Consider the following 14912-nt stretch of genomic DNA (forward strand, 5'->3'; position numbering starts at 1 on the left):
GTAGCCCTGTAGAGTTACTGTCCCTATTTTACAGGATAATAATAGCTCAAAATGCTAAAAAGACTTGCACTAAGTCACACAGTAAGTCAGAGAGCTAAAATTATTTATATTTGCCAAGGAACTTTTTAACTTATAAAATATAGACAAGCACAAAGCAGTGAACAAATTCTATAAAACTATACATGTAATTGTTAACAATATTTATGATATATATCATATTTAATTGTGGGAATGTGAAGTTTTATATATTTTGTATGTATATAGATATGTTCAATATATGTTGATAAGGGTGAAAGAGGACAGTGAAAATCTGGCTTGAAACTCAACATTCAGAAAACTAAGATTATGGAACCTGGTCCCATCACTTCATGGCAAATAGAAGGGGGAAAAGTGGAAGCAGTGACAGATTTTCTTTTCCTGGACTCCAAAATCACTGTGGACAGTGAGTGCAGCCATGAAATTAAAAGATGCCTGCTCCTTGGAAGACAAGCTATGAAAAATCTAGACAGCTTTTTAAAAAGCAGAGACATCACTTTGCCAACAAAGGCCAGTATAGTCAAAGCTATGGTTTTCCAGTAGTCATGTACAGATGTGAGAGTTGGACCATAAAGAAGGCTGAGCACCAATGAATTGAAGTTTTTGAATTGTGATTCTGGAGAAGACTCTTGAGAGTCCCTTGGGCAGCAAGATGATCAAACCAGTCAATCCTAAAAGAAATCAACCCTGGATACTCATTGGAAGGACTGATGCTGAAGCTCCAATACTTTTGCCACCTGATGTGAAGAGCTGACTCATTAGAAAAGACCCCAATGCTGGGGAAGATTGAAGGCAAAAAAAGAGGAGCAGTAGCAAAGGATGAAGTGGTCAGATAGCATCCCTGAGTCAATGGACATGAATTTGAGCAAATTCTGGGAGTTAGGGGAGGACAGAGGAACCTGGTGTGCTGCAGTCCATGGGGTCTCAAAGAGTTGGACATGACTTAGTGACTGAACAACAACATAAATACATATTATATGGATTTATAGTGACTTAGGTTATTGTAGGCATTTTTCCCTTATTGTGGTAAAATAGACATAACATAAAGTGTAGCATTTTACCCACTTTTAGTGTATTGCTCAGTGACATTATATAATATACGTGGTTGTGTAGGCATCACCTCTGTGCATCGCCAGGACTTTTTCATCTTCCCAACTAAAACCCTGTCCCTATTAAACACTAACTTTTAAGAATGGAAATAGTTCTTGCCATATCAGTAAACAAGGATGTAACAGTCGTCAGCAATTCCAGCCTTCCAGTGTGAGCCTAAGAGCACTCGGGAAGGAGAAGAATACCTGGGATCTAATGGCCAGATTGCAGCCACTCCCTATGGTGAGCCCCGGGGAGCTCATCTCAGCCAGGATTGCTGAGATGCCCACGGAATGAGGACTCCAGTGAGCTCAGACTCTCCCATTTCCCATGCATGGAAAAGTACTAAGTTCCTTAACTTGGGTTATCTGGTTTTCTTTAATTAACAATGATATTTTGATGCTCAGATTACCTGCCCTTCATTGTAAAGCTTCTGTATAACCTGGTTCCTCCCCTCGCCTCCTTGGAGCAGTTCTCTCAGGGTTACTTGAGATGCTATCTCCCAGGCTTGAAGTCCTAAAAATTCTCACCAAATAAAGCATAACTCTCAACTTTTAGGTGATGAATATTTTTTAAGGTTACACTCTCTACTACTCCTCCCCCCTCTTCTGTCTCTCTGAATCTGCCTACTTTAGGAACCTCATATAAGTGGACTTACACAGTATATGCCCTTTTATGACTGGCTTATTTCACTTAACTTTCACTTAGACATTATGCTAACTGAAAAAAATCAGTCATAGCTTTAAATTCTGACTGTGGTTTTAAGGTAGCCAAGGTGTGTGTTAAAAATAGCCATGAACTTTGTATATACCTAGCAAGAGAGTATGAAACGCGAGTGACCTAGCCCAGAAGACTTCTTTCTGCATGAAATACCCAAACATACAAGCAGCCTTTATGGGCTAAACTAAAAAAGGAACTCTGAGCTCAGACTCCTTGCACATGAAGCTCAGAATAGCTGTGCTTAACTTACCGAGTATAACAGTACAAAATGTCATACTGGGAATATTGAATGTGGGAGTCGATCACCCAAGGAAAAAAATCTCTCATCTAATTTAAGGGAACTCAAAATGAATCCATTCTCTCGTTCAGAATTCTGCTCTGCAAAAGTCCCATCTGGTACTAACTATATTTACTTAGATAGATCAGTACCACAAAATAAAGGTTATTTAGAGCATCTTGTTATGGTTTTCTGGATGATTCTTCCATCTACGAGAGAATGCAACAGAGACACAGGAAATTGACCCTAAATATGGACTATATTTTGTTCAAATGTAAATGTAGAGACATCACCCTTCCAGTCAAGAAAACAATCGGACCTTTCATACATGACACACACAGCCTCTGCAATCACCCTGGGAAGTCCCTGGAGCAGCAGGGAGTGTAAATGAGGGGACTGTAAATGAGATAAGCACAGGTTTCACGATGGGGACCAAGATACAGGCTAGCTTCACGCTGTCTGATGTCCACATCGCGGGGGGAAGAGTCAGATGGGCAAGGGAAAGCAGTTTGCTGAGCTTCACCCACTCGCTGGAACTCACTGTTCTGTTTTCACACTGAGCTCTGCTTCCTTGGTGACCTTCACAGTGTAACCTTTCCCTGCCTCAGTTTCCTCATCTGCAAAGTAAAGTCACAACAATCCACCTCGGAGGACACAAAACCACGTCAGTGTACGTACCCCACACAGGTTGTCACTGGGGTGCTTTGCTGACGTTTCAGGAGTCTTGTCTCCCAAAGTGGATGATGAGCAAGGGCCGTGGGTTGTTTGAGGTGGGTTTTTTCATTATTATTATTCACTTATTTTGGCTGTGCTGGGTTGTTTTTGTTGCGCTCGGGTCTCCCTCCTTGCGGTGAGCAGGGGCTCCTTTCCAGCGCTGGTGCAGGGGCTGCTCATTGTGGTGGCTTCTCTTGTCTCAGAGCATAGACTCTAGAGCCCGTGGGCTCAGTATTTGCAGCTCGCAGGCTCCAGAGCCTAGGTTCCATAGCTGTGGTGCACAGTTTGAGCTGCCCCACAGCCTGTAGGATCTTCCCAGACCAGAGATCAAACCAGAGTCCCCTGCATTGCAAGGCAAATTTTTAATCACTGGACCACCAGGGAAGCCCGAGTTGTTGGTTTTTTTTTTTTTTTAATGTCTGTTTTGAGTTGAATTGCATCCTCCCGAAAGAGACATTGAAGTCCTGACCCTGATGAAACTGAGTGAGGCCCTGTTTGTAGCTGCTGCTTGCTGCAGATGTAATTAAGGTGAGGTCAGGGCTTCCCCAATGGCCCAGAGGGAAAGAATCCACCTGCCAATATGAGAGACATTGGTTTGGAAGATTTCACATGCTGCAGAGCAACTAAACCCTTGGCCACAGCTATTGAACCTGTGCTCTAGAGCCCAGAAACCATGCTCTAGAGCCTGTGTGTTTCGCAACAAGAGAAGCCACCACAATGAGAAACCTGCTCACCACAACTAGAGAAAAGTTTGTGCAGCAAAAAAGACCCAGCACAGCCAAAACTAAATAAATATATGTATCTAAATAAATATAAAGATGAAGTCACACTGAACTGAGAAGGAGGGTGGTGCTCTTAATCCATCATGCCTGTTGTCCTTCTGAAAAGAGACACAGAGACAGGCACACAGAGAGGAAAATGCCATGTGAAGACAGACACTCGGAGGGAAGGTCACACGACGGAGGCAGAGACTAGACTGACGCAGCTGCCATCAAGGACGGCTGGCCACCCCCTGCGGGCCTGGCCAATACCTCTGGCCTCCAGAACTCTGAGAGACTAAACCTCTGTTACTTAAGCCAGGCAGTTTGTGATGCAGCAGCACCAAGAAACTAATACAATGCCTAAAGTGTTTAAATTCCCGAGAGCTGGCACACGGAGGGCATTTGATATGTATCAGTTGAAGGAATGAACCCATGAATAGATGCGTGAAGAAAACAGTGAGGCAGGCGATGGGAGTAACAGGACAGGTGTAGACACGGGTGTCCACGCACACCTGGATGGACAGGCGTGACACCGGCTCTCGTCCACGAACACTCACGCCCCATCTTAGGCTCTGAACGCCAGAGAGTTGGTTCCTGGCAAAGCTGGCACGTGGGAATAGGTCCCAGTGTGCCAAAGCTTCCAACTGTCCAAAGAACCAGAAATCTGGGGTTTTAGGTGAAATCTCCAAAGTTCTTAGATATTCGTTCACAGCAAAGTGAGTGTATGAGTACCTCCAGAGGCTCAGCTGCATCTCTCACGTCTGGCTCAGCCTCAGGCAGGAGACACAGCGTCTGCCTGATGAAAACCACTGGCATAAAATAGGCATCGTTGGTAGTCTTGCAGATCTTTGGGGAACAGCACTAAGATAGGGACCTACAGATAAGTCTGTCCTCAATAAACAACTCATCATAGGTACAGAAAAGGGTTTTATTTGAGCCAAACTGAGGACTACAGCCCAGAAGCCAGTTTCCCAGATTACTTTGAGAAGCTGCTCCAGAGAAGCATGGTTTCCAGCAGTTTTAGGTCTGGCCAGAACAAAGAACATCACACAAGTCAAGAATATATTCCCTCAAGATTTCAAAAATCAAATCAGTACATACCCAGCGAGTCAGTATGGCCTTGGCACCTGGGAGGGGAGTCTTATCATTGAAAAGAATACAAGCATTGGTGCTCCAGAAAGGGAGGCATTTAACCCTTATTTTTAACATGGACGTTCTTTCATTCTGGTCAATGCACCCTTTTCTTCAATAATTAAAGCAGACGTACAATGCATGCTTGGTAGACTGCAAACAGGCTATTCTAGTCAGCATAAGACTCAAGCTAACTCAAGTATAAGCCAGAATGACTCGCCTGTACATCAATATGTGACATTTTCTGTTATCATTTCCCCTTTTTTGATTGTAAATCTTTCTATGGAAAGCACTGATGATCAAAATATTTGTCCCTCGGGGCTTCCTTGGTGGCTCACTGGCAGATAATCCACCTGCAAATGCAGGACACAGGTTCGATCCCTGATCCGGGAAGGTCCCGCATGCCACGGAGCAACAAAGCCTGTGAGCCACAGCTGCTGGGCTTCTGCTCCAGAGCCCAGGAGCCGCAACCACTGAGCCCTGGCGTCCTGGAGCCTGCGCTCGGCAACAAGAGCAGCCACCGCAATGACAAGCCCGTGCATCACAACCGGAGAAAAATCCCGCGCAGCGGTGAAGACCCAGCACAGCCAAAGATAAAGACATAATTTAAATTATCTAAAATATATTAGTCCTTCAATGCCAGGGGTGATTTCTGCCTGCCTTGGGTCTATCATGTCCCTTGATCATAGATCAATCTCTTTCCTTTCCTTTTTTTTTTTTGTATTTTTATTTTTTATAGGAAAAGAGTTGCCTAGTTATCCTCATTTGGGGGTAACTAATTGAATGTAATGGATATATATCGATGGGGGAAACATATTATAAGCTATATGTATTATCAACCATTATCAAATTGTCACACAAACATAATACTTGTGATCTCAGCAGTAGATAATGCAAGCAGTGATACGTATTATGAGTAGCTTGATAGGAAAACAATGATAGCATATATTATAAATATAATAATCATCTGTAAAGCAGAGTGGGAAAAAACATCTTATTCCTGAAGGATGCTAACTAAACAGGTCACTTAAGGGTCAGTTTTCCTTACGTCTTGTACTACCTTGCCTTTGGGGAAGTTATTTCTAGGCAAGTCTCAATTTCTCCAGAGGTATTGATATAAGTAGAACAAGAAGTATGCGCAATAGCAGAAACGGCTCCTTGTTCAGCCAGTAGACCATCCAAGGCAACCCCATTATCTAACACTACTTTGGGTAAGGAATTTAGGATGTCTGTTGTGTTTCAGTGTTTTTTGCAGTCTCTTCAGCTATTTGACCAATGGTAGCTGATAGATTTCTAATTATCTCTCTGTTTACATATATTCTTGTATTCAGAACAAAACTATTTTGCCTCCAGGTATCTTGGTTTCTTGGTCTTCCCAGGTGGCAGTAGTGGTGAAGAAGCCGCCTGCCTATGATGCAGGCTCAGTGCCTGGGTGGGGAAGATGCCCCTCAGGAGGGCATGGCAACCCACTCCAGTATTCTTGCCTGGAGCATCCCATGGACAGAGGAGCCTGGCGGGCTACAGTCCACAGGGTCACACAGAGTCGGACACGACTGAAGTGACTTAGCACACATCTTGGTGTCTTGTTAACATGGACCTCTTGACTCTGTAATGAGGACAGAAAGGAAGTGCATCTATTTCCTGATGTGTAGGAAATGGGGCAACGCAATGTCCTAGTAAACATAAACCTTTGGTTTGTCAGCTGTTGAGACATTTATGTGCCTGTCCTGAGGAAGCTGGGTCGGTTCCAATACCACATGTGAAGACAGAACCTGGGGAGCACAGGAGATCCCTGCCAGGGTTCTCCCATTGATAGCCTCATGAACTGAGGGTTCTGTCAACACAGTTTCATTAAACTATAGATCACTTCTCTTGTAGGTTTTCCAAAAATCAACTAGACTCTTGATATAAGGAAGTTGCTAGCACAATTTCTAGCAACTTTTCTCTTTAAGACATTTTTCAGTTAAGTAAGAACAGGGCGAGGGTGTCCTGGGGTAAATATGTCCAGTCTCTGAGAACAGAGGATGGTATCAGACAGGGGCGGGCATGTTGGTATGTTGGAGAATCTGAACCTCAAAGGTTAGGTCAGAGGGCAGGTGGCCTGGGCGAGTGGTCATGTTAGGAGAACCTGAACGGTCATGCATAGGTATTATGAGGGGCTTATCCCAGTAACTCTATTGATGACAACTTTACTAGAGCATTTTCTTCCCACCCTGACTATTGGAGCAAAAATATAGCCAGAAGTAAAACAACAACTTTCCATTATGATAGGAAGACACATGTTTGATAAACAGTTCGATTGAACTAGTAGGATCAGTCTCACAGGCCTGACCCAGGTTCTTTGGTCAGCTGTTTGCCGTTGTCATCTTCGTATCCTGATGAGGGTGTCGTTTGAGCTTAGTTACTTGAAGTCAGGTGTCAGAAATATGGAACAAAGTCCACTCAGGTGGAGAGGCCTTGTGTGTGTGTGTGTAGGTTCAAGATTCTTTTTTAGAAACTGAAGTACAGTTGATACGCAATGTTGTCTTAGTTTCTGGAGTACATCAAAGTGATTTAGTTATACATGTATATATTTCCCTTTTTCATACTCTTTTCCATTATGGTTTGTTACAGGATACTGACTCTAGTTCCTGTGCTCTACAGTAGGACCTTACTGCTTATCCATTCTATATACAGTCACTTGCATCTGCTAATCCCAAACTCCCAGTTCATCCCTCCCCAACTCCCCATCCTCCTTGGCAACCATGAGTGTTTTCTCTACGTCTGTGAGTCTGTTTCTGTTCTGTAAATAAGTTCATTTGTGTCATATTTTAATTCCACATATAAATATGTCTTTCTCTTTCTGATTTGCTTCATTTAATTAATTATCTCTAGGTCCATCCATATTGCTGCAAATGCCATTATTTCATTATTTTTTATGACTGAATAATATTATACATATGGATATATATATAATGTTAGGCCTTCCTAATGGCTCAGACAGTAAAGAATCTGCTTGTGATGCTGGAGACCTGGGGTCAATCCCTGAGTCGGAAGATCCCCTGAAGAAGAGACTGGCTACCCACTCCAGTATTCTTGCCTGGAGAATCCCATAGACAGAGGAGCCTGGCGGCTACAGTCCGTGCGGTCACCAAGAGTCAGATACAACTGACGGACTAACACACACTATATATATACTATATATAATATATATATGAATAATATAGTACATGTAATATTATTCAGCCATAAAATAGAAGGAAGTAATGCCATTTGCAGCAATATGGATGGACCTAGAGATTATTATATATTAAGTGAAGTAAATCAGAAAGAGAAAGACAAATATCATTTAGTATTACTTATATGTGGAATCTAAACTATGACACAAATGAACTTATTTACAGAACAGAAACACGTGTGTGTGTGTATATGCTAGTGGTAAAGAACCTGCCTGCCAACAGGTAGACATAAGACACGGGTTCAATCCCTGGGTCGGGAAGAACTCCAGGAGGAGGGCAAGGCAACCCACTCCAGTATCCTTTCCTGGAGAATCCCATGGACAGAGGAGCCTGGAGGGCCATGTTCCATAGGGTCCAAACAGTCAGACACGACTGAAGTAACAGTATATATATATATAGTATCTTCCGTATCCATTCATCTGTTGATAGACATTTAGGTTGCTTCCACGTCTTGGCTATTATAAATAGGGGCACATGTGTCTTTTTGAAATAGAGTTTTGTCCAGATACACACCCAGGAATGGAACTGCTGGATCATATGACAACTCTGTTTTTAGGTTTTTAAGGAGAATTCATAGTATTTTTGATAGCAGTTGCACCAACTTACATTCCCACCAACAGTTTAGGAGGGCTCTCTCTAAGAGGAGGTTTTTAAAGTTAGCCGCGGGCAGCAGCAGCAGCGCCGGGTCTGGAGTGGAGGTGCTCCCTCGGTGCTGTTTTGAGCAGCGGCAGTTCTCTCTACAGCGCCAGGGCGAGTCCGGTTCGTGTTCGTCCGCGGAGATCTCTCTCATCACGCGCGGCTGCGGGAAATCGGGCTGAAGCGACTGAGTCCGCGATGGAGAGAGAAAAGCAACAGTTCTATAAACTCTTTATTGGTGGCTTGAGCTTTGAAACTACAGAAGAAAGTTTGAGGAACTACTACGAGCAATGGGGAAAACTTACATATTGTGTGGTAATGAGGAATCCTGCAAGCAAAAATCAAGAGGATTTGGTTTTGTGACTTTTTCTTCCAGGGCTGACGTTGATTCAGCCATGGCCGCAAGACGTCCTTCAGTTGACGGGAGAGTGAGCTGAAACGTGCTGCTGCAAGACGGGAATCTGGGAAGCCAGGGGCTCGTGTACCTGTGAAGAAGCTGTTTGTTGGTGGAATTAAGGAAGATACTGAGGAGCATCATCTTAGAGATTACTTTGAGAAATATGGAAAAATTGATACCATTGAGATAATTACTGACAGGCAGTCTGGAAAGAAAAGAGGCTTACTTTTGATGACCATGATCTTGTGGATAAGATTGTGTTGCAAAAATACTATCAATGGTTATAATGCAGAAAAGAAAGGCTTTGTCTAGACAAGTCCAAAGTTCTAGAAGTGGAAGAGGAGGCAACTTTGGTTTTGGAGATTCTCGTGGTGGTGGTGGAAATTTTGGACCAGGACCAGGAAGTAACTTTAGAGGGGGATCTGATGGATATGGAAGTGGCTGTGGATTTGAGGATGGCTATAATAGGTATGGAGGGGGACCTGGAGGTGGCAATTTTGGAGGCAGCCCTGGTTATGGAGGAGGAAGAGGAGGATATGGTGGTGGAGGACTTGGATATGGCAGCCAGGCTGGGGGCTACGGAGGTGGTTATGACAACTATGGAGGAGGAAATTACAATGATTTTGCAAATTATAACCAACAACCTTCTAACTATGGTCCAATGAAGAGTGGAAATTTTGGTGGTAGCAGGAACATGGGGGGACCATATGGTGGAGGAAACTGTGGTCCAGGAGGCAGTGGAGGAAGTGGGGGTTACGGAGGGAGAAGCAGATACTGAGCTGCTTCCTATTTGCCATGGGCTTCACTGTATAAATAGGAGAGGATGAGAGCCCAGAGGTAACAGAACAGCTTCAGGTTATCGAAATAACAATGTGAAGGAAAATCTTATCTCAGTCATGCATAAATATGCAGTGATATGGCAGAAGACACCAGAGCAGATGCAGAGAGCCATTTTGTGAATGGATTGGATTATTTAATAACATTACCTTACTGTGGAGGAAGGATTGTAAAAAAAAAAAATGCCTTTGAGACAGTGTCTTAGCTGTTTAATCGTTGTTTCTTTCTAGTGGTCTTTGTAAGAGTGTAGAAGCATTCCTTCTTTGATAATGTTAAATTTGTAAGTTTCAGGTGACATGTGAAACCTTTTTTAAGATTTTTCTCAAAGTTTTGAAAAGCTATTAGCCAGGATCATGGTGTAATAAGACATAACGTTTTTCCTTTAAAAAAATGTAAGTGCGTGTGTAGAGTTAAGAAGCTGTTGTACATTTATGATTTAATAAAATAATTCTAAAGGAAAAAAAAAAGAGATGTGAATCCATGAGTCTATGCCTTCTATTAATAGTTTGGCAGCACATGGATTAGTAAATAGTAACTGATAAGATCCTTTCTGATGTTGCTGCAACAAATCTTTTATGTCTTTTCCAATAAACAAAACCTCCAGATGATAATCCATGATCTTTAAGGATTTCATCTTCCAAGAGCTCACAGTGAAAGGGGCTAGCTACTAATTTTTCATTTTCCTTATGTGTTTTAATAAGGCCCTGACAATAATGTAATATATCTCCTTGGACTGAGGTTGGTCCATACATTCCCTCATTTAATCACAGGCCATCCTGTTAATTCTTTCAAAAGGACATGGCTCATGCTCACCAAAAGGCATAGATCTAAGGTCAAGAGGCACTAGCAGAAGAGCTTTTGGCCGTGAAAGAACTGTTTCTGAAAGTTTTGCCAATTGCAATTTGATGGTGCCACTAGTCCTTTCTACCAATGCTGAAGATATGCGCAGTGAAAAGGCCACATGACTGGTCAAATGTCACATATAGATTCAATTATTTGTGCAGTAAAATGTGTTTCCCAATCACTGTGTAATTCAGAAGGACTTCCCCAAATAGGAATTATTATCTTTCCTATGACAGCATATTAAAAAGCAGAGACATTACTTTGCCAACAAAGGTCTGTCTAGTCAAGGCTGTGGTTTTTCCAGTAGTCATGTATGGATGTGAGAGCTGGACTATAAAGAAAGCTGAGCGCTGAAGAACTGATGCTTTTGAACTGTGGTGCTGGAGAAGACTCTTGAGAGTCCCTTGGACTGCAAGGTGATCCAACTAGTCCATCCTAAAGGAGATCAGCCCTGAGTGTTCATTGGAAGGACTAATGTTGAAGCTGAAACTCCAGTACTTTGGCCACCTGATGCGAAGAGCTGACTCATTTGAAAAGACCCTGATGCTGGGAAAGACTGAAGATGGGAGGAGAAGGGGACGACAGAGGATGAGATGGTTGGATAGCATCACCGACTCAATGGACATGAGTTTGGGTAAACTCCTCCAAGAGTTGGTGATGGACAGGGAGGCCTGGCGTGCTGCAGTCCATGAGGTCGCAGAGTCAGACACAACTGAGCGACTAAACTGAACTGAACTGAATAGCAATTTACCTACTGTTAAAGCCATTGCTCTCCTGCATGGAAAAGCGTCAAGCCAGTGTGAAAACATGAAGATCATTATGAGCATATATTTATTTCCTTGAGATGGTGGCAGCTGGACGGAATGCAGCCGCCATGCGTCACGGGCCCCTTACGTCACAGGCCCCTTACGTCACGGGGCCCCTTAGGGGGAAGAGCGGCCCTGTGGCCACAGGTGACTGTCCTGGAGTATACATAGGGTGCACATCACAGCAAGCATACACACTATGAACCAGTTGTGGGGAAAAAGCTTCTAAACATATTGTTTTCCCCACAGAATCATTTTCTCAGGCACCCAGTGAGTAAAAGAATGTATATATTGGGCTCCAGCAGGCACAACAGGTTTCCTCTCAGGTCCAAACCATATTTGTGTGACAGGGTTAAAAATTTCTCCTTTTTTATTACCACATCTGTTCCTGTCCTTCAGTGGCAGTTTCTTGAGCTTGCAGAAGGAAATCCTTCACTGAGTGAGCAGGGCTGACAGAGAGCAGTGGACATTCTCAACGCTGGACAGAACGATTATTTAGAGCTGCTTGCTGTTGGTGGCCGTACCAGCAAGCTGATTTCCTTTAGTTTCCATAGCCTTCGATTTCAGATGTCCTGGGGCTTTAATAGGTGGTAACTCTTTTGGTAATTGTATAGCATTTAATAACTTTGCAAGCTGTTTCCCATTATCATTGATTCATGGCTCTGTTGGGGCTTCCTTGCTGCGTAGGCTTTTCTCTAGTGGAGAGTGGGGGCTACTCTCCAGCAGCAGCGCAAGGGCTTTGCATCATGGTGCTTTTCTCGTTGCCGAGCACGGGCTCTAGGGCAGTCTTCAGTGGTTGTGGCACGTGGGCTCAGCAGATGCGGCTCTCAGGCTCACAGTTGTGATGCACAGGCTTAGCTGCCCTGCGCCAAGGGGGATCTTCCCAGATCAGGGATCAAACAATGCCCCCTGCACTGGTGGGCAGACTCTTTACCACTGAGCCACCAGGGAAGCCCTTGTTTACCATTTTTTTTTTGGTAGGTTGTCCCGAAGAGGTAAAAAAACTTCATTGTTGCCATAATATCCCAAAGTCACGGGCCACTCCAAATGTATAAGAATTATCAGTATAAATAGTTGCTATCTGGTCTTTAGCTAGTTGACAAGCTTGAATTAAAGCAGTTAATTCAGCTGATTTTACTGACCTCATTTCTGGTAAACAAGAGTTTTCAATTATGTGCACGTTGGACGTTACTATATTTACAGCTTGGTAATATTCTCGTGGTGTTGGAGAAGACTCTTGAGAGTCCCTTGGACTGCAAGGAGATCCAACCAGTCCGTTCTGAAGGAGATCAGCCCTAGGATTTCTTTGGAAGAAATGATGGTAAAGCTGAAACTCCAGTACTTTGGCCACCTCATGTGAAGAGTTGACTCATTGGAAAAGACTCTGATGCTGGGAGGGATTGGGGGCAGGAGGAGAAGGGGACGACAGAGGATGAGATGGCTGGATGGCATCACTGACTCGATGGACGTGAGTCTGAGTGAACTCCGGGAGTTGGTGATGGACAGGGAGGCCTGGCGTGCTGCAGTTCATGGGGTCGCCAAGAGTCGGACACGACGGAGCGACTGAACTGAACTGAATATTCTCGTTCATCTTTTAAGCAGGACCCATCAGTAAACCAAATCAGACCAGCATTGTCAATGGGAGTTTCTTGTAAGTCATTCCTAGAAGCAAGAAGATAATCCATCAATAGAATGCAGTCAGTCTTTCTAGATGGTGCTAATGGTAGAGAACCCACCCACCAATGCAGGAGACGGAAGAGACTTGGGTTCGATCCCTGGGTCAGGAATATCTCCTGGTTGAGGACACGGCAACCCACTCCAGTATTCTTGCCTGAAGAATCCCATGGACAGAGGAGCCTGGCAGGCTACAGTCCATAGAATCGCAAAGAGTCAGACACGACTGAGTGACTTAGCACACAGCAAACAGAATGCAGTCATGGTCGTTTAATCAGCAGTCCTTTCTATAGACCAAGTCTAGTGCATGACTTAGCAACGAAACAACAGGTAGAGAGAAAAGATAAATGCTTCCAATCTGTGTGTGTTTGTTTAGTCACTAAATCATGTCTGATTCTTTTGCGACCCCATGGGCTATAGACCACCAGTCTCCTCTGTCCATGGGATTTCCCAGGCAAGAATACTGGAGTGGGTTGCCATTTCCTTCTCCAGTGAATCTTCCCAACCCAGGGATCAAACCTGTGTCTCCTGCATTTCAGGCAGATTCTTTACCACTAAGCTACCTGGGAAACCCTCAAATCTGTTTACAAATGTGCAATTTACCAAATTGCTGTAAGTCATAATTAGCTTCAAGTGAAAGATTCCCTTATCTGGAAGATTAAAATTTAGTAATATTTCAGACAAAAAGTCACACAAATTTTATTTATATTTCATATTTATCAGTTCATTTAATCCAAGGTAATTAATTTTTGTTCCACTTGAGGCCAGTTTCTCCATTACTGTTTTGACTTTGCCTGATAACTGAGGAGCACAGTCACAGCGATAATTTAAGAAGTTCGTGAGGTTTTTGTTAAGATTAGTATGATTTGCCCAATAAAGTGGGTGCCTTGATCACTGGAGATTGTGGAAAGCATAACCCTAAGTGGAAAACACAATTTCTATCAGCTTATTAGTCTCTGTGAGGGCATTAGCCTCGCAGCAAAGGATGGCTTTAACCCCCCAAATGAAAAGCAGTGTTTGCCAGGGAGCCAGGAGGAGCCAAGCAGCCGTCTTGGGTTTCCCGAAGCCCCAGCTGCTCAACTCACAGCTATCGTTACCGTCTAATTTTTCTGATTTAGGAGCAGACTGTTCTAAGGACCTCAGGATGGCAGAAGTCCGACAATGAAGGGTTAAATTTCTGTAGAAGCAGGACGGACTTTATCTACATGTGCCATCATCTCTATGGTCAGTTGTCATTGCCTTGGCATGAAAGTCAGCGAGGGCATTTCCCAAATACTCGGGTTCAGGTCTTTAATGGGAGCCTCAATTTTGATTACAGATAACATTTTATGTCAGAACATGTACGATTTCCAGGAATTTCATGTAATTTCTAAAATACGTATAATACGTATACTTACATAGACGTAACATAAAGAAAGCTTAACGGTACGTCTTATTTGACAGTGCTTCCTACGTAATTTAATCTACCAAATAAGCTTAGTTAGGTTAGTATTTTTCTGAGATGACTCAGGGGCCCTATGAAGCACCTCAAAGTTAGCTGGAGGTCAAAAGAACTTTAATGAGAATTTGATATTCTAGACGTTTGTCAAAAATATCAGAAAGCTTCAAAACACTTGGTCAAATAGGATCATAGGTTACTGTGAAACAATACTTATTTACTTAACCAAAGTGACAAAAGATTTCAAAAGCAAGTACAGATCATGTAAAGGCAAGGAGATTCACACCATCTGTTATCAAGAGTGGCACTGTAAGAGAATTTTGTTCTCTCAACAG

General features: G+C 43.3%; 1 pseudogene; it reads left to right on the top strand.

The window, feature by feature from the left end:
• Positions 1 to 8586: 8586 nt before the first annotated feature.
• Positions 8587 to 10283, top strand: LOC129634484 (heterogeneous nuclear ribonucleoproteins A2/B1-like; annotated as a pseudogene).
• Positions 10284 to 14912: the final 4629 nt, after the last annotated feature.

This window comes from Bubalus kerabau, chromosome 19, assembly GCF_029407905.1.
Source record: "Bubalus kerabau isolate K-KA32 ecotype Philippines breed swamp buffalo chromosome 19, PCC_UOA_SB_1v2, whole genome shotgun sequence".
In the NCBI taxonomy this organism is placed as follows: domain Eukaryota; kingdom Metazoa; phylum Chordata; class Mammalia; order Artiodactyla; family Bovidae; genus Bubalus; species Bubalus kerabau.